Below are 24428 nucleotides of genomic sequence, written 5' to 3'. Positions count from 1 at the left end.
AATGAATAGGCATATGATGATGGTGCATTTCGTGTAAGTTTTCGCCACATGGGTCGTGTACATTCGACTTCACCAGGATCTATGGGTATATCCCCGTTATTCAGCTTGATGTGATAGATCATCTCTACCATGGTTGATTCCCTCAGAGACTGGATGCCTTTGTCTATAGTAGTCCACTTGGCCGAATGACTCATAACATCGTCCTTGTATGGAAAACTTTCTTTCACAGCTGCCAAGAACTGCCTCCAAAGACTGAGGGTCTTTTTCTCTCTTGCAATTGCTTTGTCAATTCCCCCTTCTCTAGCAAGCGATCCCAGCTGCTTGGGTTCTGTACCTTCTAGTTCGTGACCATCGGCCCCATTGTCCCAGCATCGGAGCAACCAGGTGATGATGTGCTCCCCTGGTTGACGGGTAAAATCTTTTTGCATATTCCGTAGCTTGGTTGAGGTCCAAAGTCGAGAAGTCACCTCTTCTTCTTCTTCTTCATCATGTGATGATGACTCCTGATCAGATTCTAGACCAGGTGGTGAATACATTGTTTTTTCATATTGCTTCAACCTTCTTGCCTCTTTTTTGCTTTTTCTCTTGCGTACAGGGGCAACCGATATTGCTACGAATTGGTCCTCTGGTTTAGTTGCAGTGGTTATCACTGTGGTTTGAGTAGCGACTGTACTTGTTGCTGGGGGTGGTGTGGCTGCTGTGGTTGGAACTGGGGTAGCTGTGCTGTCTGTTGCAGTCGAAGTTTGAGTAGCTGCTGTACTTGCCGCTGGGGTAGCTGTCCTGTTCATTGCAGCCAAAGTTTGAGTAGCGACTGTACTTGTTGCTGGGGGTGGTGTAGCTGCTGTGCTTGGAGCTGGAGTAGCGGTGCTGACTGTTGCTTTGCCCTCAGATCCAGCAACATTTTTTTCCTTTTGAAGGTGCTGGAAAGCATTGAGCATGGCCCTGTAAGCACAGGCCAAGCCCCAGCACGTTGCCATGATTTGTTCGTCTCTGGTATGGCCAGAATGTCCACACACCTCATTTAAGTGTTTTACTAATTCTTCTGGATTTTGCAGTTGTTCAGTGGTGAAATTCCAAAGTACTGGAGGGGCCCACTGACCTAGATACTTGCCCATACTGTCCCACACACCTTACCACTCATGACTGTCCAGCCTCAGAGAAAACTTCTTGGTCCTCCTACTTCGTCGTTTAACCCCAGACAAGACCCAAACCTGACTCTGCTTAACTTTTGAAAACAGACAAAATAGTTGTGGGCAAAATACACTCTGTATACGTGCCAACATGGTGATCCCCATCACAATCAGCAAACAAGTCTCAACAGCATTAAAAGGCCATTCAGAAACTTCAAAACTCAAATGATGCTGTAAATGCTTGGGGGGGTAGGGGGGGGGTGGAACTGGGAGGGTAAAAGAATGTATCCTTCACAGGTTGAACACCCAAGAAGGAGAAAAAAGATGTGTAATTGCCAAGCAATTTTATTATATACCTCCCAAAGTATAAAGGTGGTGACCATACTGGGAACATAAGCCAGATCAGTTTCATGATCAATGATTCTATTGTATTACAAGTCATTACCATAAAGTACAATGAGACAAAAACCCAAGCCCCACACTTTAAAAACACTAATACAGCAAATACCAGATGGAAGTAAGGTACGATATACTGAAACTGTGAGATCAAGAGGAACAACTTTGAGAGCCAATAAATCAGCATTGTGACAAGTGACTATTAATCCGGTCAGATCTGTCATTATCTCAACCCCTTCGTGCCCCACGTTGAGCGCCAAAAAGAACTGTCGTGGTTTAAACCCAGCCAGACAGCTTGTGCACTCACTCCCAGTGAGTGGTGCTGGGCTGGAAGCAGTTGAGGCCTGTGTCCCCCCCCGGGGGCTCCCCCCCTTCCCCGCTCCCGAAGAGATGGGGAGGAGAATCGAAAGAATGCAACTCCCACGGGTTGAGATAAGAATGGTCCAGTAACCAATGTACAACACAAATCACCACCGCTACCACCAACAACAACGATAAGAAATAATAACAAGGGAAAAGAGTACAATACCACCCGCCGAACAATGAATCCGACCCAGCAGACCCCCTGTCCTTCCTCCATCAATACTATGCTAAACATAGCTGCAAACTGAATACTGAACTAAACAGGAATTGATGAGGCAAAATAAAATTTATTTACAGAAATCACTATTGAGAAATTTAGTATCAAAAACTTCATGATGTATATTAACACGACTCCATTCAAAATGAAAATACAATCTATAAATAAAGGTAAAATTGGAATATTTAGTTTGATCCTTCTATCACAGTAATTAAAAAAAAAAAAGGCATATCTATAGGCTAGCAAGTTCCTCAGCAAAAGTTTATTCACAATTGTATTGCTTGCCTCCAGTCACAGAACAGTACAACATACCAAGTATTTTGCATTGTTCATCTTCCCCTGCTTTTTTGCTTGCCTTAAGACAGATGTAAGGAAGAGAATAAATCTACAGGTATATCACCCACCTCTCAACATCATCAGCTGATGCTGTTGATAATGAAGACTGTATGAGGAAATGTTAAATGAGTAACAGGCAAGCAACAGATCCTCTTGCCTTACAAATTTATGAACTATGTATAAAAGACTGAGCACAAAATGCCTTACATAAAACAAAGTCAATGCTGTGCTAGTTAGTAATTATTCCATCTATATATAATTCCATTTAATTTTTTTTTCTAAGTCTAGTAAGTAGTTTCTATCCAACTATATCTTTCTCTAGACTGTATCTTCCTTAAAAAAAAAATAAAAAAATTAAGTGCTGATATATGGTATTTCCAGCTCTTGAAGCAAATCTAATTAGCATAGACTTATCAACTGATGTAGAGGCCAACATTTATGTTCCTACCGCTAACTAATTCAGGCTTTTGTACAGTAAAACCTATACTGCAAAGAACTTTGAGGTTGAAGCTATACTAAAAGCTAGTCAAGACAGCACTAAAGACTTCCAGACAGAATACCCTCTTGTACTAAATGCTTTCCTCTACTTGTTCCAATGTGTAACAAATCAAAGTGGGAGTATGACCAAGATCTGAGACAAGTACTAAGAATATATTTTAAATGTACAATGAAATCTGCAAATTACTTACTTTCCTCCCAGCCAGGGATGGGAGAGCTTCATCAGTGCTATATAGGAAGGCTGGTAATACTCATCAAGGGAAAACCAACATTATTTCCAATAGATTATCACCACAATTTATACAGAAGTTCAGGATACTCATCTACGGAGGCACAATCTGTGCTCTCGGAACAGGCTATGCCTATATTGTTCTGTTTTTTCTATAAGGAAAGATTATTATCCAAACACTTTGCTATCTCACTCTATCCAGCTTGTTTTCATTTAAGAGAATGACCAATGAGTATCAAACCAAGACACATTATTGTGTAATAATCCTTAGTATTCTTACTCTTCCGGAAAATACCAGTACATTTATTCCTCTAGTTTTATTTTCTATTCAAGTTATGGTAAAAGAAGCCCAAGTTCAGAATCTAACACTGAAAGCACTTCTGAAATTGAGCCAGAAACACGGTTTCTAGCTATGATTCAGAAACCAAACTGTGATCCTATTACTAGAATAGGAGAAAGCACTCCTATTGCTGTTCCTCCTGATGTCCCCTGCTTTTATTGGTCACATCCACTCAGCTGCAAAAGAAACAGCAGCTCTGGTTTAGCCCCAGTGATTCTGTCAGAAAAAGGACATGTACTTTTCAACTCTACTTCATTACTTCGCAAAGTAGAACCTTCCACACTCTAACTGACAGGAATTCTGCATGGGAAGGGTGCATTGACTGCTCTGCTTTGTTACTGTTCAGTTAAATGCTTTTAAGTGCAAAAAATGATTTTGTACAACAGGCAAAGAACCTTAAGCAACATGTGTTTCCACCCAGAGGAGGATGCAAAGTATCTATAGATCAAACCATCCAGTTAATAGTCACTCACCCTTCCCAGTTCACTGCATGCAGAACAGCACGTTCGGCTGTGTGGAAACCTCATAGCAGCCTTCCAGTATCTGAAGGGGGCCCACAAGGATGCTGGGAAGGGACTCTTCATTAGGGACTGTAGTGATAGGACAAGGGGTAATGGCTTAAAACTTAAACAGGGGAAGTTTGGATTGGATATAAGGAGGAAATTCTGTACTGTAAGGGTGGTGAGGCACTGGAATGGGTTGCCCAGGGAGTTTGTGAATGCTCCACCCCTGACAGTATTCAAGTCCAGGTTGGACAGAGCCTTGGGTAACATGGTTTAGTGTGAGGTGTCCCTGCCCATGGCAGGGGGGTTGGAACTTGATGATCTTAAGGTCCTTTCCAACCCTAACTGTTCTATTATTCTATAAAAACTATCAGACCATTTTATTGACTGGCTAGAAAAGAAACTATAGAAAACGAGGGGTGAGGCAGTGCTACTGAATTTTAAGCAGGAGTAAGAATATTTGGAGGCAGTTGGGGCAGTCCTCAGCATGATTCCACTAAAATTCAGAAGCTAACCAGAAAGCAAGCAGCTTTTCAAGGACACTCCCTGCATCACAGGTGAGGACAGGACTGCTGGTGATGAGGACACCGTCCTCATCTTGTGGCTCTGATGGCCACAAATCACAATTATTTAGCACAACAGAATTACAAAAAAATACCGTTGTGCAAACAAAATTATTTCTCTACTTAAGGCACGCTGTATTAAATACAGTAATACAGTTTTAGAGCTTTTTAGCCAGACACTTGGATGTTGCTCTAATTTTTCTGTCAGCCTGAATAATTCTGTTCCATTTTTTGGAGTCCAAGTGCCACACTGTCACGAAAATGCTTAAATCTATTAGTTTTCATTATAGCTGATTAACAAATGCTCACAGTCTCCTCTATTCTATCAAAACACAAAACAAAACAAAACCAGCACTACCAGATGAAACTTATTGAAATTTTGTTTGGAGTAATATGTTTTAAAGCATAAAAATTTTAAATGTCTCTACTTCAAAATTTTATAGTTGTTTGAATACAGAGAACATTAATATTTTGGTGTTCATTCAGATTAACATTGCATTAATGTGTTTAGAAAAGCTTTAAGTTTGTTCTTCACAAAACAGGAAATAAAAATACATATAACAAAATAAAAATAGTGAATAAGAATAACTATCACTCACTTGAAATGCAAGACCAGGCTTTATTACCATTTGTCATTTATTTCTGAGTAAAAGAGCCTATAAGTATATTCCTTTACTATTCCTCTGAATTTCCTAATTTCCAAAATTATATAAACCCCACTTTTACAGCTCTAAATATTTTCAAGCTATTTGCAATGCAGATGACTTTATTATTGTCTCCTGCCTTTGACACTGCCCAGACATTTTAACAATTTTAGTTTTTGGCTACAGGCTAAAGCACTGGTCCAGCATGACTATTTTCTGTAACTGTTAACATGTCAGAGGCCTTCAAAACCACCTCACTGTCAGCCTTTCTGCCACTGTTATTATGTATATTCACTAAGACAGCTTTCAAACCCTCAGAAGTCTACGACATCCTACGTGAACTGTACCACTTTTTGCACACAAACCAAATTATTCAGTTGACTCCTGTTACAGCTGGCCTTTCAGTGATGTCTACCATCACTACTTATACAAGTTACCAATTGGCTATGGAATTGCAGCCTTCACAAAAAACATGCCTCTAGTACTTTTCACGTGATGTTTGCAAATAAAAACATACTGTGCTGGTACATTAAGTAAGAAGAGGAAAACCTTTATTTAGGCAAAACTAAGAGAGAAGGCCCATGACTGCCAGAGAGTTAATGGGAAGAGCTGCCCACATGGGCAGTCAGCTGAAAGGTTTGGGATAAGACCAGATTCCACAGTTCTTAGGTGGACCAAGTGACACAGCTCTGAAAGTACACACAAATTCTTGGCCATTATCTTTATCTCATATATAGTATATTTTCCACACGAGCAGTTAAGTCTCCATAGAGTAGGAACAGAGTCATCAAGTACATGTTTTACAAAAACTTTGTAGTGGTATGAGTGATCACATCAGATACAAGGTGACTGATAACCCATCTCCCTCACCAAAAATATACCTTTTTCACAGTACAGGGGATTTCTGCAAACTCAAAACCCAATGTCTTTGATATTAAATTAGATTGCATAGAAATAGGCAAGGCAAAAAATAGTTAGAAAAGCTATGGCCCACTAAACAAAGTAACATGGCATAACTGCCCAAAGCATAACTTAGTGATAAATGTATGCTAATAAGTGCAATCATAAATTTTAACAATATACTTTCTCTCACAGAAGAGGCTTTTTGTTTCATTTCCTAGTTCCATATAAGAAGATACATGGAAGAACACTAGGATTACTGAAACATTGAAACTACAAGACAGTATAAAACAGAAGTTCTGGGTAAGTATACATTTCATTTAAACTGTGAATATAGGAATTAAGAGGAAAATTAAGGAGTGCATCTAGTGTTTCTTATAGATTATGCTTTTTTCACACAGCTCAAAGCACATTTTGTACTAGAAAGTAACATTTCTGTTTGCATTCTGTTAATTCACTATCATTGGACTGTATCATTTAGTTGCTAAGAAATAAAGAGTAGTAATCAGCATCATGGTGATAGATATGTTTTATGTATAGAAACATTTCCCAGTAACCCAGTTTCAAACCTTTGAATATTTTAGGATTCGTCTGCAGATACAGTAAGAAAGTAATTTTATTTCATACAATCATAAAATCACAGAATGGTTTGGCTTGGAAAGGACCTTAAAGCGCATCTAGCTCCAGCCCCCTGTCACAGGCAAAGACACCTTCCACTAGACCAGGTTGCTCAAAGCCCCGTTCAACCTGGCCTTGAACATTTCTGGGGATGGGCCACATCCTTGATGTGTCTTAGACATTTCCTTCTGATCATGTGATAACTTTCAAAAATTGCTTTAACTTCCCAAGGTTTCAGAAAAGACCAGTATGCTCTACTTGTCCTAAGATAAACCACAAATCTCAACTGACTGTAAAATGGCCTAGTATTTCTTCCAATTATTTGAAAGCTTTTGCTTTACATTCATGGAAAATGTTAGTACATACTGTTGATTTTACAGCTAAAATTGTGGCTGGATACATGAGACAGTGTACTGCCACAGTTTGAGTGTGTTAGTCTCTCTCTACTGCACATGCCTAGTTCCTAAGTTCTGCCTATTGGCAACTACTTTTATCACTCATTTAAATCTGTGCTTTAGATTTGTACTTAGCTTAATAATTGAAAGTTACAAGAGTAAAAATATACTGTTCATGCAAATACTTCAGGTTTGGGGTATTTTTCTTTTTTTTTTTTTTTGCAAACATACTGAAACAGAAAAATATACTCTTTCAATTTCAAATTCTGGTGCAATAAAAATTGTGTACAATGTGAAGATGTTTCAAATGTTTAGTTGTACAAATTAGCATTCAATTTATAAGTGCAGACAACTAATTTAAGAAAATAAAATATTTATTGGATATGATAAACACCAAGGTCAGCTTAAGTTGCTTTTAACTGATCAAAGCAGTATTTCACAACTTTCAAATATGAAATCTGAACTGTCAAAATTAAGTTCCTTTGTGTTATGCTTTCATAAAAAAGGAACCACTCTCTAGTTCTCTATAAATTCAGCTTGATTAAAAAGTATCTTTTTCAAAGCATCATTTCCCATTTCATAACAAATAGCTAAGTTAAAAATAACTTTTTTCTAATCAATCTTTTTCCAACTGTATCATTATTTTATGCGAATAACCACTAAATATAAGTGAACTACAAGACCAACCAGAGAGTGTGGCAATGTTACTACTTGGATTTTGATGTTTACAATGTTCATGAAAGATAGATACATGCACACCCTGGGACTGCTGGCAAACTGTTTATCCCCATAGAATAGCAGAAATATCAACATTGAAGACAGAAGGAAAATCACTTTCTGTTATACAGCTGCTGAAGTCTGCTAAGGTTGGCACAAGCAAATTGAGATCAAACAGATACTGAAATACAAAGCATTAAACTTTGGTAATGCCTTGGTAGTTTTAAAATTAAACCTTGTTCATAATAATGTTACAACTCCTTCCCTTCATACAGTATATAATTGCTTTATATAACCTTCTCTCCTATAATTTCCTATTTTAATTGTTTTTATCAAGCAGAGTCTAGGGATCAAAGCTTAAGCTTCTTTTAATTATAGCAGGTGGTTCAGCAAATATACTGAACCAAACCATGCTTTCACCATCTGCAGAATTTCAGGACAGATTTCCTGAGCAGGACAAAGGTACTAGGAATTTTATAGCTTCTAGGTAGTTGCAGGTATCAATGTAGCTCTCAAATTCAGTACTTTTTCTGAACACTAGGTGTCCTGGAGGCAAAACAAGCTGATAAAACGCAACAAAGTGGGAGAGAAGGGGGAAGTGAAAAAAACTGTTTAATTATGCTGTGTCATTGCAAGTGAAAACATAATTTTAAATGGTGCAATTATTTGTCACAAAATTCCTTGTTAATTTGATCTACTAAAAATTCATCGGGCAATAAAATCTCTGAATTCAAAAATGCATAGCAGACTTCTGATTTCAATTAAACTCATAAAATGAACAGAGTTTATAAAGCTGATTTTAAAGCATATTATTCAAAACATTTAATAAAGATTTTAATAAATGCTCAAAAAATTGTAGAGATATCCACTAATTATGGTTCTCCCCAGCCCAAGTGCTCTGCTAGATGCATCTCTGTGTGTCCATAGAGGCCAATCCAGTCTTATTTCCAAAAAACACCAGTGAAATGACTATAATAAAGTTACAAGTTGCACACATGCTTTGTGCTTCTTTCAGTACCATTTTTGTTGTTGAAAGAATTAGTATGTTGCAATTTTGAATCAATGTACAATTAATTCAGCAACTTTCAATCATTACATCAATGTACAATTAATTCAGCAGCTAAATCACTCATTACCCTCTATCAGTCAGATGTATTCAGTTTTAAAAACTCTAGACACTGGTTTTGCTAAGATTATTTTTCAGACATTTAGGTTAAATATCAGTATATATATATATATTTCAAATTAAGAACCATTAAGCCATCCTATAACTTCGCAAACTATTTAAATGAAAGAGATTCCCTGTCTCAAAGGGATTACAATATAACATAAAGAAACAGTAACTAAGAAAGCAAACAATGAAAATAGTTTAACCCAGATCAAAACAATTAACAAGTCATATGAAGTCCTTCTCAGGAATTATTGTATTTGTAAGCAAACACTGAAGTAAATCAAGAGCAAAAGAGAAGATACAACAAACATGGTGGTCAAAAGCTAGGAAGCAACAACGACAAAGGAAGACAAGGCAAGAACTGGAAAGCTGCTTCACATGGGTATCTTTATACTGCACATATGCAAACAAATACATAGAAGAAAAAAAATTTTCACACAAGAAAACATCACAGGAAAATATAGGCTTTAGTTGATTTTTTTTTTTTTTTTTTTTAGTTTTCCCAGGATTCTTTTAGCACTGATAACAGCAAGCTGTTCTAGAACACAAACACAGACTGTCCTGAATTAGCAGCTTTACATTTCAAGGTCATTTAACTCTATATTGTTTGTTAAAGTATCCAGAACACAACAGGAAATTCACTTATATTTACTGTCCCCTCAGCTTATAAATCAGCAGAGGAAATAATTTTTAGAAGACAATTTTTTATATGTGGGATAATGCCTACAGTAATCACAGAGATTACTAATAGCAACAATACATACTGTAAAAAAGATTATATACTTCATTGTTAGCTCTTACTTTCATGAAGTACCACATAATAAAATAGTCAATTTAATATCACAATCAAGCATCCTAATTTTAGTGACTTTTTTAAATTGACACATTCAGAAGGAATACCTGACGTCAGGAACTGTGCTTAAGAGCATAGCTACAGGAGGCTGTACATAATGTTTAGATGTCAGTGTGTGAGAAAAGTAGTCATGCTGTAGAGGAACAGGCCTGGGGCATTCATGTCTCTGAATCACTGCCAGGATCAGCAGATCATCACTGTTAGGAGGATGCCACTCTTTCTGCATAGCCCTCAACTATCATTTGACATCACTGTAAGAAAGGCAAGACAATACAATTAAAAACAATGGATTAAAAGAAGGCAAGAATGAAATGCAGCTATTGGACTCAGAGAACTGGGTACCTGTATTTTGTGAAAGAAGTTTGCCATGCATTTAATTAATTTTAAATTGCCTCAAATAGTTTGGTCTGCTAGCACACACAGGATCTGTTACATATTAAAGACATCACAATAGCATAAAGTAACAAAAAAGACAAAGCCATCATACAATCATGAGTGGGAAGGTTATTTAAATCCTAAGCATATCAGAGGGTGAGCTGAAAAAGCTATTGCCACTTAATGTAGTGGAGTGTTTGCATTGCCCTGCAGGGCCAGAGTGCTACAAGGAGCAGCTGGGGCAGAAAGGTTGTGAGGTTTATTATTGTTAAGTCTTAATACAGGATTACATAGTTTTCCAGAGTCAAGGCACTGAAGATTTCTTTTGATTAAATGCTACTGAAATATGGTTTTAATTAAGACTGCTTTGCACATTAAAGCATATAGTAAATTCTTACCTTTAGCTAAGCACACAGGCTTATTTACCTGAATGAGGCAAAACTTGGCTTAAAACTGAGAACCTTAAAAGTCCTAACAATATATTCTGCTGTTCTGTCAATTGCACATGTATGGTTACTATCCACATGAATCAAGCATCAGCTGGTATGAAACTACATTCAGAATCAATATAAAAAAATCCAGACAGGTTCAACATTCAAAGTTTTAAAAATATTTTTCTGTATAGTATGAATTTGGAATTTCTGATAATGCTAACACAGTGCTCATCTGAACTAAATGGACAGACAGTGTGGGTCCATCTAAGGAACTATAAATCTAATGAATTGTAAAATTGTACTATTATTGAGAAATAAAATCAATAGCAAAATCACTGTGCATGCAATTCTATGTTTGTTTAGGAATAATCTACATGCTGGTATTTTTAAGGCAGCAAACTTATTCTGATGATAGTGATTTCTTACATATTTTCTCCTACCAATATAAAACTAATTAACACATAAGCTTCTTAACCTATTAGGTACTCTTTCTCAAAGTTTACCTATTCAACTACCATGAAAAATCCTTTCAGTTTTATTAAAGTTCACGTACCTGAAAAGTATAAAATCGGGTCCCATTAGGAGGATGCACTTTAGGAGAGGCAGAGACAGTGTTCATATCCGAGAATATCATTTCTGGACACACACACAATACAATCCACAGAGAGCTACAGATGCAGAGTGCTAAGCTCGGAGATAAATCCTTTCATACATTTAGGGAGGAAATTGTACCAAATGCAGTCTTCCCCATCAGTTCAGATGAATAGTGACAGCGCTATGAATTCCCCACTCCTACATCTGTGAGCTAAACTGTAAGGTCATTGCTCCTTGACCTCTAGTTCAGCTAGCCCTTCAGAATGTGTGCAGTGAATAAAAATCACAAATGCCAAAGAAAAGAGAGCTAGAACCTACAGTACACGAAGCTTGTGCAGAATCTGGCAATGCTTTGGACCTGCCCATCTGTTCTCAGTGATAATCACCTCCCTCCACCACAGCCTTGCAAAGTGATTATGCTAAGCATCCCAGTTAACCAATAACACACGGTTTCATTTTGAGCAAGCATGCACAGTGAAAAACAGAGGACCTCTTCTGACTAACCTGAAGCATGCCTGGCATTCAGTTTATAGCTCTATTTGATAACAATGACAGTTTTATTATTTCAGTTGCTGACAGCAATGTTAACACATGGCAGCTTGCTTTAAATAACAGAAAACTCGTTGGGTTTGGTTTTGTGGGGATTTTTGTATTTTGACTGTCTTGCCTAGATAAGAGTGTACTGCTTTCTAAATTGATACTTTTTACATTTCTTAATTTTTTGATTCTACTGCAGACTGCAGATAGTGGTAAATAAACATCTGTGAGACTGTTAACAGAGCTAGTCAGTTTAAATATAATACATATTATAAACCTCTTTTTTCTTATTCTTTTCTGATTTCTCAGCTTCAGTCTGAATCTTTTTTTGAAAGGTTTTCCTAACTAAGTGTGAGTTTGAAGTTTTATTCTGAGCCTTACTGTGCTTCACAAAGCTTCAGACCTACAGTTTAGCTTACTAGCTATACACAATATCTTTTTAAAATTTATTTTGTAAGGTCAACAGTACTTGTGAACACCTGCATTAAACACCCAAAAAGCAGTCACTGCATTTTTTCTTCACACACAGATCGTTTGAACTACAGGAAAACATTAAAGGAAGTAATATTCAAAGAACTTGACACCTTTTTGCAGTAAAAAAATAAGTGTTCCATTTACAAGAATTGAAAAGTAAGGTTTCAGTAAAGTGTAAAAAATGTGAAGTGGTTAGAAAACTAACTTTACCTGTTCTATCAAGCACTTTGTATTTTATTCGTAAGGTTTAAATGAGAGACAGAGAAACCACTTAAGAAATGGTGCTTTCAAAATGAAACTTGTCAAAAATCTAAAAAGCCTGGTAGTAGCAAGGCTGCAGCTGTTTTTTTATTCTATCTTAATGCTTTTAGCAAATGAAGATAACACAGTTTCTAAAGTGACAATGAAAGGAGTTGGGATAGATGCAGAGATACCTGTCTGTTTAACTGTGTACACCAGTGTGGCACATACCACAATAATCACATTTTGTAAGCCAGAGAAAAAATCCTCTTAGATCCATGTCTAACAATTTATCATAATCATCATCACACTGCTTCTATAACACTTACTGAATCAAAGCAAAACTATTGTCTGGAACATTTTCTTGAGACATAGACCTCAAATTAAAGATTATTCTCCACTTCTTCAGTACTCTTCCAGAAGATCTAGATGCCAATATTCGGAAAGGGGCCCTTCAACTGGTTAAAGGAAAATACCAGATTATTGGTAATCTGAGTATAGAATCTTTCTTCCTTAGGTGACAAAATTTACGCTTAGAAGAAAACACCAACAACAGTAACAAAAACCCCAATATCCCTCTGACCCTGTATGTAAGTTCCAGCAAACACATCTCCTTAGCTAATCAATGTAGACATGGAGAAAAAGCATGACATTAAACCTGTTGTTCTCTCTCTCCAATAACTTTGACCTCGTGAGAAAATGCTCCCAGTAATGACTATAAATTTTTTCAGCTCTCTGAAAAACAAACCAACATTCTTGCAAGACTCTCATGGAATCAGAATGTAATTTTGATGTACCACTCAAACAGCTTGAAAACATTTGTGAAAAACAGCGATTTTTTGAAAAACGTGAAACCAGCCTTCTCTCAGGACTTGGTTAGAGCATAGGTAAATTCAGTAAAGTATGAACAGATGCAGAGCAGCATGTGTGTTCACTATTACAGAGACAGACATATTTCAGAAAAGCCAGCACCCCCAAAGCTGGGATTCAGCAATCTCCTCAGAACACAGAGCTGAAATCAGGTCTCCCATGTCCAATTGAATGCCACAACCACTAAGCTGGGTATCAAACAACAGCCTGAAAGTGAGCAGAAAGTGGAACAGAATGAAGGAAACTGAACAGACCCAACAGGGCAAATGAAGAAACAGACCTACAGACCATAACTACAGCTCAGTGACACAAGCAATCCCAATTCAAATACTTGCTCCAATGAGTCTTCCAGTGGATTACTTAATTATTCCATGAAGTGAAAGATTTGTAGTGGAGGAAAAAATAAATCCTTTATATGAAGAGAAATCCTGCATGTTTAAAACTATGAGGCATGGCAATGCTCCTGAGATGGGTCTACTTGCAATTACTTTTGAATGTATGAGTTACCAAGCTCTGAACCTATATTGTACGTGTTATGCCGACTTTACATTTTAATCAGATACCCCTCTCCAAAACTTTCAGTGTGGTATAACTGTTCTTTTTTGATGTATGTGAGGCCTACTGCTTTTATATAGTAGATACAAAAATGTAGATAAATGTTAATATATGTAGATATATATATGCATTAAAAAACAGTAAGTTACACATCAAAAAGGGAATATATATATATAATATATGTATAAATGTATCAGACCATTATGTGAAGTATTTTGAAAACTGAGAGACACTAATACAAAAACTTGTATCTCTGTCTGCAGAGATGGACAAACGCACTTTTAATATGCTAGTGCTTGTGTGATATAGTTTTTCTTCAGAATATGTAGTGCAATAGAAAAGCGGATCTTTTGGCTTAAGATTTAAATCACCAGCTCATATTAAATTAGGTGAGTTATTACCCAGAAACATGGACTTTATATCACATACTGTTCTCATTTCTGTCTCTACCAGGGAAAACCATGTTAAAGAAACATGTCTTCCTTGGATCAGGGAGAGTGTGTGATTTTCAGAACATTAGACAGCTTTCACATTAAACCTAGACCACATCACTTTTACTTCACAGACTCACAGAAACCCTACTCAGCTTCCAAAATCTACGGTCCTGTACTTGAACTGACGTTTCTTTAATATCTGCTGTTGTAGACATCGATATAGAGTATCATACAATACATTAGTCATCTGGCTAAAATTCCCTGAATTTGCTTTAAACTGAAATACGCTAATATTTAAAGAATTCTGATCTGCAACTATTAATGATTGAAACGATGTTAAACCTCTACCACAGTTCAAACAAAAGATACTCAAATTGCGTATCAAATTGCAGTGAATATCTTCACCAAGTCATACATCACGTCTAATTGTTCACCACATCCAAACTAATTTACAATTCCTTTTAGCTCATTTAATGAAGTTCTACACCAAAAGCATTTCCATTTTTTCCATCAAAAAAGCTACACAAAAAACCGATTACCTGACAAATGAACATACTTCAAAGAATCTATAAAACTCATACACATCAAGTCTTAGAAACTAACCTTTCCCAGTTGGTACAGCTCCCAGAAAACCGCGTGGCAGGGAGAATTAAGGAAAATTAAACATAATACAAGGAAGTTTTTGTTCACTTTCAGCCTCCTGGTACAAACAGAAAATCGTTTTAGAATGGAAGACTTGTAGAAATAGATCAGCTTATCTTACTAAGAAATAAAGCCTATTATTCATCCCGTTTCTGTAATTAAGAGCTTATTATCAACATTTCACATGTTCTTTGTTGCTTCGTATCTTGAATATACAAATACCAAAGCTTGTATGCAAAGTGTGTCTTAGAAAAGCACTTAAGCATGTACTTACGAGCCCTATTTTAACGTAGAATATAAGGATTTGTGTAACCTATGAACATAAGTATACAGCAGAACAGTATTATCTTCTGTTAGCTGTATAAAGTGTACGTCAGCAACAGTAAAGGATAAAGCATGCCCCAACCTATGTATTCTGTATGATGTTTCTCTTTCAAGCACAAGAACAATGACTGAAGCTTTCAGAGGAAATACAAAGATGAATGTAATTAATTTTTTGAAGTACCCTTGCTCTGTTGTAGATACTGGGACATTTTACCAAGTATTGCAATTATTTTGAAAAAAATGAGTGAAGTGACTATCAACTAGTGAACTTCAAACTTTCATAACTATTTCTTTTTTAAATGGCAAACTTCACAATTAATTTTTCTAACGCTATCTCTGTGCTATAAAAGGTCAATGAAATTAGTCACTGATTCATTAGCTAAATGAGTTTATAAATACAGGAGCTAATCCAGAATACATTTTCTACAACCTATCAAGTATGCAGTCCCTAATCAGCAATCATAAAATGCAACCACAACAGAAGTAAGTCCAAAAGACACAATGCCTGATTTTGCTGTTGTCGTGGTTTAAGCCCAGGACGTAAATCAGCCAGTTACTCACTCACTCCCCCCCTTTCTTTCCCCACCCCCGGCTCCTGGAGGGACGGGGAGGAGAACTGAAAGAATGTCACTCCGACGGGTTGAGATAAGAACAGTCCAGTAACTAAGGTATAACACAAATCACTACTGCTGCCACCAATATTAATAATGGTAAGGGAAATAACAAGGGAAAAGAAAATAATACCACTCGTCGACACCCAGCCTGACCGAGCAGTGAACCAGCCCTTCCAGGTAACTCTGTTACGTCCTGGGCATGACATGCTGTGGTATGGAATACCTCTTTGGTTAGTTTGGGTCAGGTGTCCTGTCTCTGCTTCCTCCTGGCTTCCCCTCCTCCCTGGCAGAGCATGAGACTCAAAGTCCTTGGTCAGACCAAACATTTCAGCAGTAACTAAAACCATCGGTGTTATCAGTGCGGTTCCCAGGCCAAAAGTCAAAAACACAGCAGTGCACCAGCTACTAAGAAGGAGAAAAATGACTGCTACTGCTGAACCCAGGACAGCTGTTTGTTTGCTGGGCAGAAGCAAAATTCCCCCTCCTCTTGCACAATCCAGAGAGGCAATTGCTGACCACAGTCAGGACTCCTGTACAGCAGTGGCTACAATATTCTAGCCATCATAGGTATGAGAAATTAATTCTCACACTCTCAAGATTTACTGATTAAATAGGTCTTTATCTGACTTCTTTTCTGCACAGTTCAACAAAGCTGGGATGAAATATCTAAAGTACCATTCTGTTTTTCTTTAAACACTATAGCCCTTCAGCACTGGATCTGTATTTCCTCTATAAAACTTGATCAGTAAATCAAGATTGCATACAGAAGCTCGTTAGGTAACTGAAATGAACCTGATATAAACACTGATTTTATCTATTTTTAAGTTATGCATTGATGACAGTGACTCATTGAGTGAATCTAAAAAAAACCTGAATGAAAACATAAAACTTGAATATAAAGAAGTGTTCTGGATATTGAGCACAATGTGAGAGTTGGAGGAGGAGAGGGTGGCTGAGTTGCAAGAATGTGTAATGAAACAACAAAAAATCGAGGAAAAATCTGTACCACAAAGTTGTATCTTACCTGATTTGAAAAGATATATACTTTTCTCCGTGACTTGTGCTTCAACTGCTCAAAGCACAGATACTAAACTACATTTAGTACACAACCTGTGTCCTCTGCCATTCACTTTGATGCCAGGAATGACTGTATTTCTGTTTTGTGGCATAAATACATATTTCATGAAAAGTCTTGAGACTCTTTGGAATTAAAGACACTTTTTTATGTAGAATCATAGCAGTGACTGCATTTATTTTTAATAAAATTCCAGTCAAATCTAACATTAACTCTTGCTGAATCAAGACCAAAACCTCCAAAATAATGTGATCCCAGATGGTAGCACAGAAATGTGAAAACAATCAGCTTGCTATTTCACCCTGCACCCTATCACTTAGGTATCACTTTTGTTATTCACATCAAGCTGTTTGGAGTGTAACATTACGCACAGTTACTTGGCAAAATAAGAGTCATATCTTACCAGTAAATGTAGCATCTAAATCACAAATCACATAAATTATTGCAAAGGATCAAAGTACATTAAGGATGAAATTATGAAAGAACATTAACAGATGATAATCATTGCCTATGTATCATCCTTAGCAGAAAGGATTTTTCTTTTTAAGTGAACATCTTACATTATGTGCCTTATCATGAGGTTAAAAATAGGATGAGGGCTTATGATGGAAAACCAAAAGAAGATACAAGTTTGAGATAATGTGTTCAAGCACTACAACGGCACAGCTCGCTATGAATAGATATCCTGTCTAAACTCCCTCTCCTTCCTTCAAAAAATATTTTTGCTTCCTAATGGTATTATTTTATTCATTTTCATCCTATTAATTTATTTTATACCAATCCTGCAGGCTTCACATACACTGAGATATATCCTGTTCCACAAGTGTAAGAGCTATTCAGAGAGAAACTACTAATGAAAATGAGCAGCAGAATTATGTTTAGATGATAAAGGAAACCTTGTGCCAAGACAATTGTCTTTGTCATTTATTTCTGGTTTTGCTCCATCTGGTAAATAGCCTTTGCCTGACTGATGCAAGTTTTAAAACTGGTCCTTTGAGTAAGAACTTAAAGAACTAAATCAAAAGCTAAAATTCACAACTGATTAGTCTCATATTTTACATGGAAACTGGGAATACTCAAGTAAGGATTGTGGATATCAGTAGGCCTTTGCAAAGGAACATGTTTGTTTTCTTTCTCAATTAAAATGTCATCATATTTCCACAATGTCAGCAAATATATTTCTGAACGAACTGAACATAAACAGGAGAAACATGGATAACCAGAACTAAACCCACAAAACTTAATGAACATGCCTTCTTTCATACTGTGCAAGTAATGAAATATTATTGATGTTCTTGCAGCTAACTAGATCAATGATTCTGAATGGGATTACAACCCTTGGAATGGGAATCTGCTGTAGGGCTGCTGAAAGGAACAATATTTACAGTCATACTTCTAAAAGCAGTAATTAATTTGATTGTTTAATTGAAGATATCTTTCACCTGATTTTCAAGGATGCTCAGTTTTTCAATAGCCTCTCCCAGTTGCTTCAGCCCTGCTGATGTTATTATGTGCCATTTTGAGCATCAGGTCTCACTGTTGTACACATAACAAGCCAGGCACTTGGAGTGACTGCAAATGTGAAAACCTCAGACCTGTGGCTCCCACTCTATTCACAAAATGCAGTCTTCTACAGATGATACAAAATTCTTATTAATAGCTAGTGACAAGCAATCAAACCTTCTAGCACTTTCCTGTAAGTACATACCACAAATCAGTAATAACATATTAGCTTGAAAAGACTTCAAGACATTGCTATAGTGCATGCCTCTTCATTGTCATACATACAGCCTTATAAAGATAAGTGGTCATGGTAGAAAGCAGAAACAGCATCTCTTCTAAAAATATATCCGATTTCTTCTGCACTTGTCCTTAACCTCTTGATGCCATTTTCCCTATCAAAAGTGCACTGGGAGTGTTTATGTACTGACACTGCCTAAAATTATCTTTCCAACACAGAAAAGATATAGGATTATAAAACACGACAGTTAATACTGTCCTGCAGGCAAATGGCTGTTCCAGCTCTTGACTCAGCAGCCTCCCATTCCCCCTTACAAGCTATTATAAAAATATAGAACAATCCAGCAACTGCATACCTATTAAGTAGAAGCAAACTTAGTGCATTTCCCTGGGAAGAAAATGATGATATACAAATACAGTTGAGTACTTTTCCAGTACTAGGAAATGTGAACTCAAATTTTCATTTATTTCCTTTTTAATTCAGACTTGGGCAATCATAGAATACGCTGTGGTGATTAATGCTGATTTAGTGTTCATTTTCAGTTATCATATTTACCTTCCTGAAAATTCTGCAAAAAAAGATAAAAGGCAACAATTTAAAACCATAATTTTCCTAATCTTTGTGCTGAATGGCCTCAAAACATGCTAAATCCCCCCAAAAGGACTTTCTAAACCTTAATCTTCACAATAGCCATCTTTATGCTTTATCAAATGCATTTTGGGAAAAAAAAAAAAGTAGTATAGAATATAAAGTATCACAGTATTTACAAGACATAAGAAGAATAACAGTATTTTTTCTTTCCTTTCTGCATTCAGTATGGATGACATGAAAAAAGGGAAAGATTTCCCTTCATTATTCATCATGCAACTGACTAAGTAGCGTTATTCATGATATATCTTGCCATGCATTTCAAAAGTGCCATAAACTTATAAACAGTGTCATATGTTATTAACATTCTTACAGATTAATCTGTATCTCTAGCTAGAAAATCAAGATGAAGATGGATCAAGTATGATCCATCTTCAACTTCAGACAATCAACTATGATCCATCAAATATGATTCTAACAATTAACAAATGTGTGTGCCAATAATAACTGAAGAAATAATTGTAATTATTAAAGATCACAGTTTAAAAGCACACATTTGGATTGGACAGTCAGGAAAAAATAGCTACTTGACTGAAGCATAAAAACATAGTCAAACTTAAACACTGCAATACTGACACAGTACTGCTCTCATCTTTTAAACAGATCTTGTCCCTTGTGTATGGTAGCAGATGACTACTGCCTCGTGTTCCGCACTCATCGCTCATGTGGAAAAATCTGAAAACTTAGTGGTAAGACTACAAAGATGATAGATCAAAAGACAAGCATTATTCATGCACAGCAAGCCTCAGGTGGAGTGATATCAGGTGGGAAACTGAAAAGTCCTTGCTGCAATCACTTGCTATTGAGCAAAGACTACATCCCCACATTGAATGCTCTTTGCAAATGTATGTAAGGTAGCTTTTCCATTTCCCTCTTACAAGCAACTGCAGGAATGGTCATCAGCATCTTCTGATAGGCTTTATTTGCAGTGTAACTGCCGGTGTCTCTGCATTACCAAAGGCTCCCTTAAGTCAATAAAGACAGGCACTTTCAAGGGGCACTGCTTTTGACCTATTTTAGATGTCTATTTTAATTTGAGATGAATCACACCACAGAGATGGGAGGCAGTAAAGACAGAAATGCCTACGCTCTAGATATCTGAAGTTAGGTGCAGTGAATCCTACCCTAGCAGCCCAAACTAAATGTTAAACAAGTCATCAAAATATGACCAGAGAACATGACAATGAAGGACAAAAAAGCCCACCACAGGTTAAGCACACCTGAGAGAAATTTACTATTAAAAATACCTATGTGAAACAAAACCAAAACCACACAAATCAGAAAATGGCTTTTTGTACTGCCTAAAACAAATTATGTGAAAAGCAACATCTGCAGCAACAAATTCACAGTCACATCCAGGTATAGTCTGCTGTTATAAACACATGCAAGGTTAACATCCCAGACTAAGGTACAGAACATTATGGAGCACAGCAAAATTAGTCATAAAAGGAGATACTGTGACACAAACAAATTAAGTCACATCAACAAGGTTACATAACATAGCATTCTCAGGCCAGGCGGTTCCTATTTCTTCGTACTTTGTGCTCATTTCATATTCACTGCAGCATAAACATGCCTTATGTACATTAAATGGACCCAATATACATTCATTATGATTCAAAGCTCAGAATTTTCTTTATAATTTCATAAAATACCAAGCAGCTTTAAATTTTTATAAATGTCAAGTAGTGGTTATGTTAATTAATACGTTTTTAAAGTATCACAGGACATCCGTAAAAACTGTAGACCATCATATATATATATATATATATAATGAACTTAAGACATATATAAAATAAATGCACCTGTGGCTAATAGAATAGTAAAATCACAGTATTGGTCATATATAGAAAATTTTCCAAATTGAAGTACATTAGTAATTTACATTTGCAAAAAATAAAATGGCACAAGCCAACCACATATTTAACCTGTATTATTAACATATAGCAGTTTAGTCCTTTCTCAAGTCTGATGCAGGATGTATTCTCAGAAACACTTTATGGGAAAGATACCTATAGAAAAATCATACACAGAATACAATTTGTCTGACTTCATGAGTTTTAAATATTTAATCTCTCAACTACACTGACTGGCTTCTATTTTGTTAAGAAAATAAATAGATACATTTACCGCAGCTCCTCTATAGCAGTTACATTTTACATAAATAAGATGTGGTTTATTTTTCCTTTAACCAAACAGTGCCAATCATGATAGCCTCTCTTCACTTAAAAATTCCTCTTACCCCTAATAATTTTCACTATCTGTCTCTACATCGCCAGATAGCAGCTTACCATGACAGAAAATGTCTTGCTCCTTCTCTGCACATCCAGATGGAAACCAAAAGGAAACATTTTATCTTACTCCTACTCCTGTCCATTTACCAAGACTCCAAACCTTCCAGTTGGCGCATAGAGAACAGCACTGAAATTGAAGTTAACTGTAGTTTGCTACGATTGAACAACATTACACCTCAGAATAAATAGGTGGGATACAAACCAATCTAGAGAAGCACAAACATAAATTATAACTCAAAGCATTTGGAGACTGACCATGAAAGAAATTTCATTAAACAGCAGAGAGGTTTTCTACATTTGGACTGTCTAACAGAAAAATCTAAGATGACCATGGACGTGGTTTGACAGACAAACAAGACAGAACAGTTGGGAAAATAAACCACAGATGAGTCAACAATTTAAATAAAACTTGTGATTTTATTTTTTAAAAATTTCAAATGACTCATTCATGATTATGTCCCCATAATTTTCCATTACATACACTTCATCTTATATCTGAACAGACGAACTTGGTTTCTTTTCAAGATAAACAAAATATTTTATTGCTTCAAATGTCTTTGAACTGTTAACATATTAAATTAACCAGTGAACTCTTCATCTGATTTACAAGAACCTTCAAAGTCTTTCTAATTTCTGTAATTTCATTTTTGCAATTAATGCATCTAAAAGGTAAAATGGTAAACAGCTGTTGGAGAAGAAAATGTCCATTACAGAACGCTGAATGCTACAGTTAGATTAAAAATGACATGTCGCATCATGCTCCATGGTTAATCATCCCTTTTCATAAGGGCTAAAAATAAGCTTTTACTATTATCAATAAGTTTTAACAAGCACAAATATGTTTCATAGATACCTTTCCACAGACTTTTTTTTAGCTCAGTTGTTTCTTGTTTCAGTTTACATAAAGATCACCTTCCTAAGCAACCTCATCCCAGCCGTTACTGTGTTTCAGTGTTACTGCCCATCTCCGGAGTTGTTACCTGAATCACTGGACACATTAAAGGGGCAAGAAAAAGGCAGACAAAACCTCTCAAAACTGAAGTATAAGTGGTAGCAGACTTGGCATGGAGGCTGTGACACCACTACGGAGGAAAGGAAAGCTGTATTTATACGAGCAGACTAAATGTGCTTCAGAAAGTTCCAAATCGCTGTGGCCAGTTGGCACAGGAGAGTGAACAGATGTGCTAGTCAACACAGAAGTGTTCAAAGAAGCTTCATGCAAACTGCTTAATGGGATGGTTCCTGAAATGGTCCTGTTCTCACACCATACTTTGGAATTCCCTAGAAAAAGTCAGTCAGTGTAAATGAAAAGTGTGCCAGGGTCTAGGCCAATATACTACAACTACAGATGATAGTGTTTGACCATCCAGGAAGATTTCTCGGTACTGTTAGATTTACTAGCATGTAAACATGTCAAACCTTCCCAGAGTTTTTAAAGTTATGGCATATAATCATAGAATCATAGAATAGTTAGGGTTGGAAAGGACCTTAAGATCATCAAGTTCCAAACCCCTGCCATGGGCAGGGACACCTCGCTCTAAACCACATTACCCAAGGGCTCGTCCAACCTGGCCTTGGAGATTGCCAGGGATGGAGCATTCACAACCTCCCTAGGCAACCTATTCCAGTGCCTCACCACCCTAACAGGAAAGAATTTCCACCTTATATCCAATGTAAACTTCCCCTCTTTAAGTTTTAACCCATTACCCCTTGTCCTATCACTACAGTCCCTAATGAAGAGTCCATCCCCAGCATCCCTATAGGCCCCCTTCAGATACTGGAAGGCTGCTATGAGGTCTCCATGCATCCTTCTCTTCTCCAACCTGAACCGCCCCAACTTTCTCAGCCGATCTTCATATGGGAGGTGCTCCAGCCCCCTGATCATTCTTGTGGCCCTCCTCTGGACTTGTTCCAACAAATCCATGTCCTTTTTATGTTGAGGACACCAGAACTTCACACAATACTTCAAGTGAGGTCTCACAAGAGCAGAATAAAGGGGCAGGATCACCTCCTTCGATCTGCTGGTCACACTCCTTTTGATGCAGCCCAGGATATGGTTGGCTTTCTGGGCTGCAAGCGCACACTGCCGGCTCACGGTCATTTTCTCATTGACCAGCACCCCCAAGTCCTTCTCCGCAGGGCTGCTCTGAATCTCTTCTCTGCCCAACCTGTAGCTGTGTCTGGGATTGCTCTGACCCAGGTGTAAGACCTTGCACTTGTCATGTTTAAACTTCATGAGGTTGGCATCAGCCCACCTCACAAGCGTGTCAAGGTCCCTCTGGATGGCATTCCTTCCCTCCAGCGTTATCAACCGAACCACACAGCTTGGTGTCATCGGCAAACTTGATGAGGGCGCACTCAATCCCACTGTCCATGTCAGCAACGAAGATGTTAAACAAGACCAGTCCCAACACCGATCCCTGAGGGACACTGCTCGTTACTGGTGTCCAGCCGGACAGTGAGCCATTGACCACAACTCTTTGTGTGTGGCCATCCAGCCAGTTCTTTATCCACCGAGTGGTCCATTCATCAAATTGATGTCTCTCCAATTTAGAGACAAGAATGTCGTGTGAGACAGTGTCGAACTCTTTACACAAATCCAGGTAGATGACATCAACTGCTCTACCCTATCCATCAGTTCTGTAGCCCCATCATAGAAGTCCACCAAATTGGTCAGGCAGGATTTCCCCTTGGTGAAGCCATG

The 24428-nt window shown here is 37.2% G+C and overlaps 1 protein-coding gene across 8 annotated transcripts in view; it reads right to left on the bottom strand.

Moving 5' to 3' along the window:
- Nucleotides 1-24428, bottom strand: part of PPFIA2 (PTPRF interacting protein alpha 2) — a 338209-nt gene that overhangs the window by 213363 nt on the left and 100418 nt on the right. For 2 of the 8 annotated variants that reach the window (XR_009727820.1, XR_009727821.1), the window contains exon 1: nt 11236-11648. The exons of the other annotated variants lie outside the window; for them this stretch is intronic. The gene's annotated coding sequence lies outside the window, so the exon portion shown is untranslated. Of the gene's footprint in view, nt 1-11235; nt 11649-24428 lie in introns of those variants that run through there. 8 annotated transcript variants of the gene reach the window in all.

This window comes from Neopsephotus bourkii, unplaced genomic scaffold (genome assembly GCF_033783945.1).
Source record: "Neopsephotus bourkii isolate Nb327-2 ecotype Australia unplaced genomic scaffold, CSIRO-AGI_Nbou_v1 NB_1493, whole genome shotgun sequence".
NCBI lineage: Eukaryota > Metazoa > Chordata > Aves > Psittaciformes > Psittacidae > Neopsephotus > Neopsephotus bourkii.
Note: the sequence above shows the minus strand (reverse complement) of the source record. Positions and strands in the feature narration are given on the sequence as shown.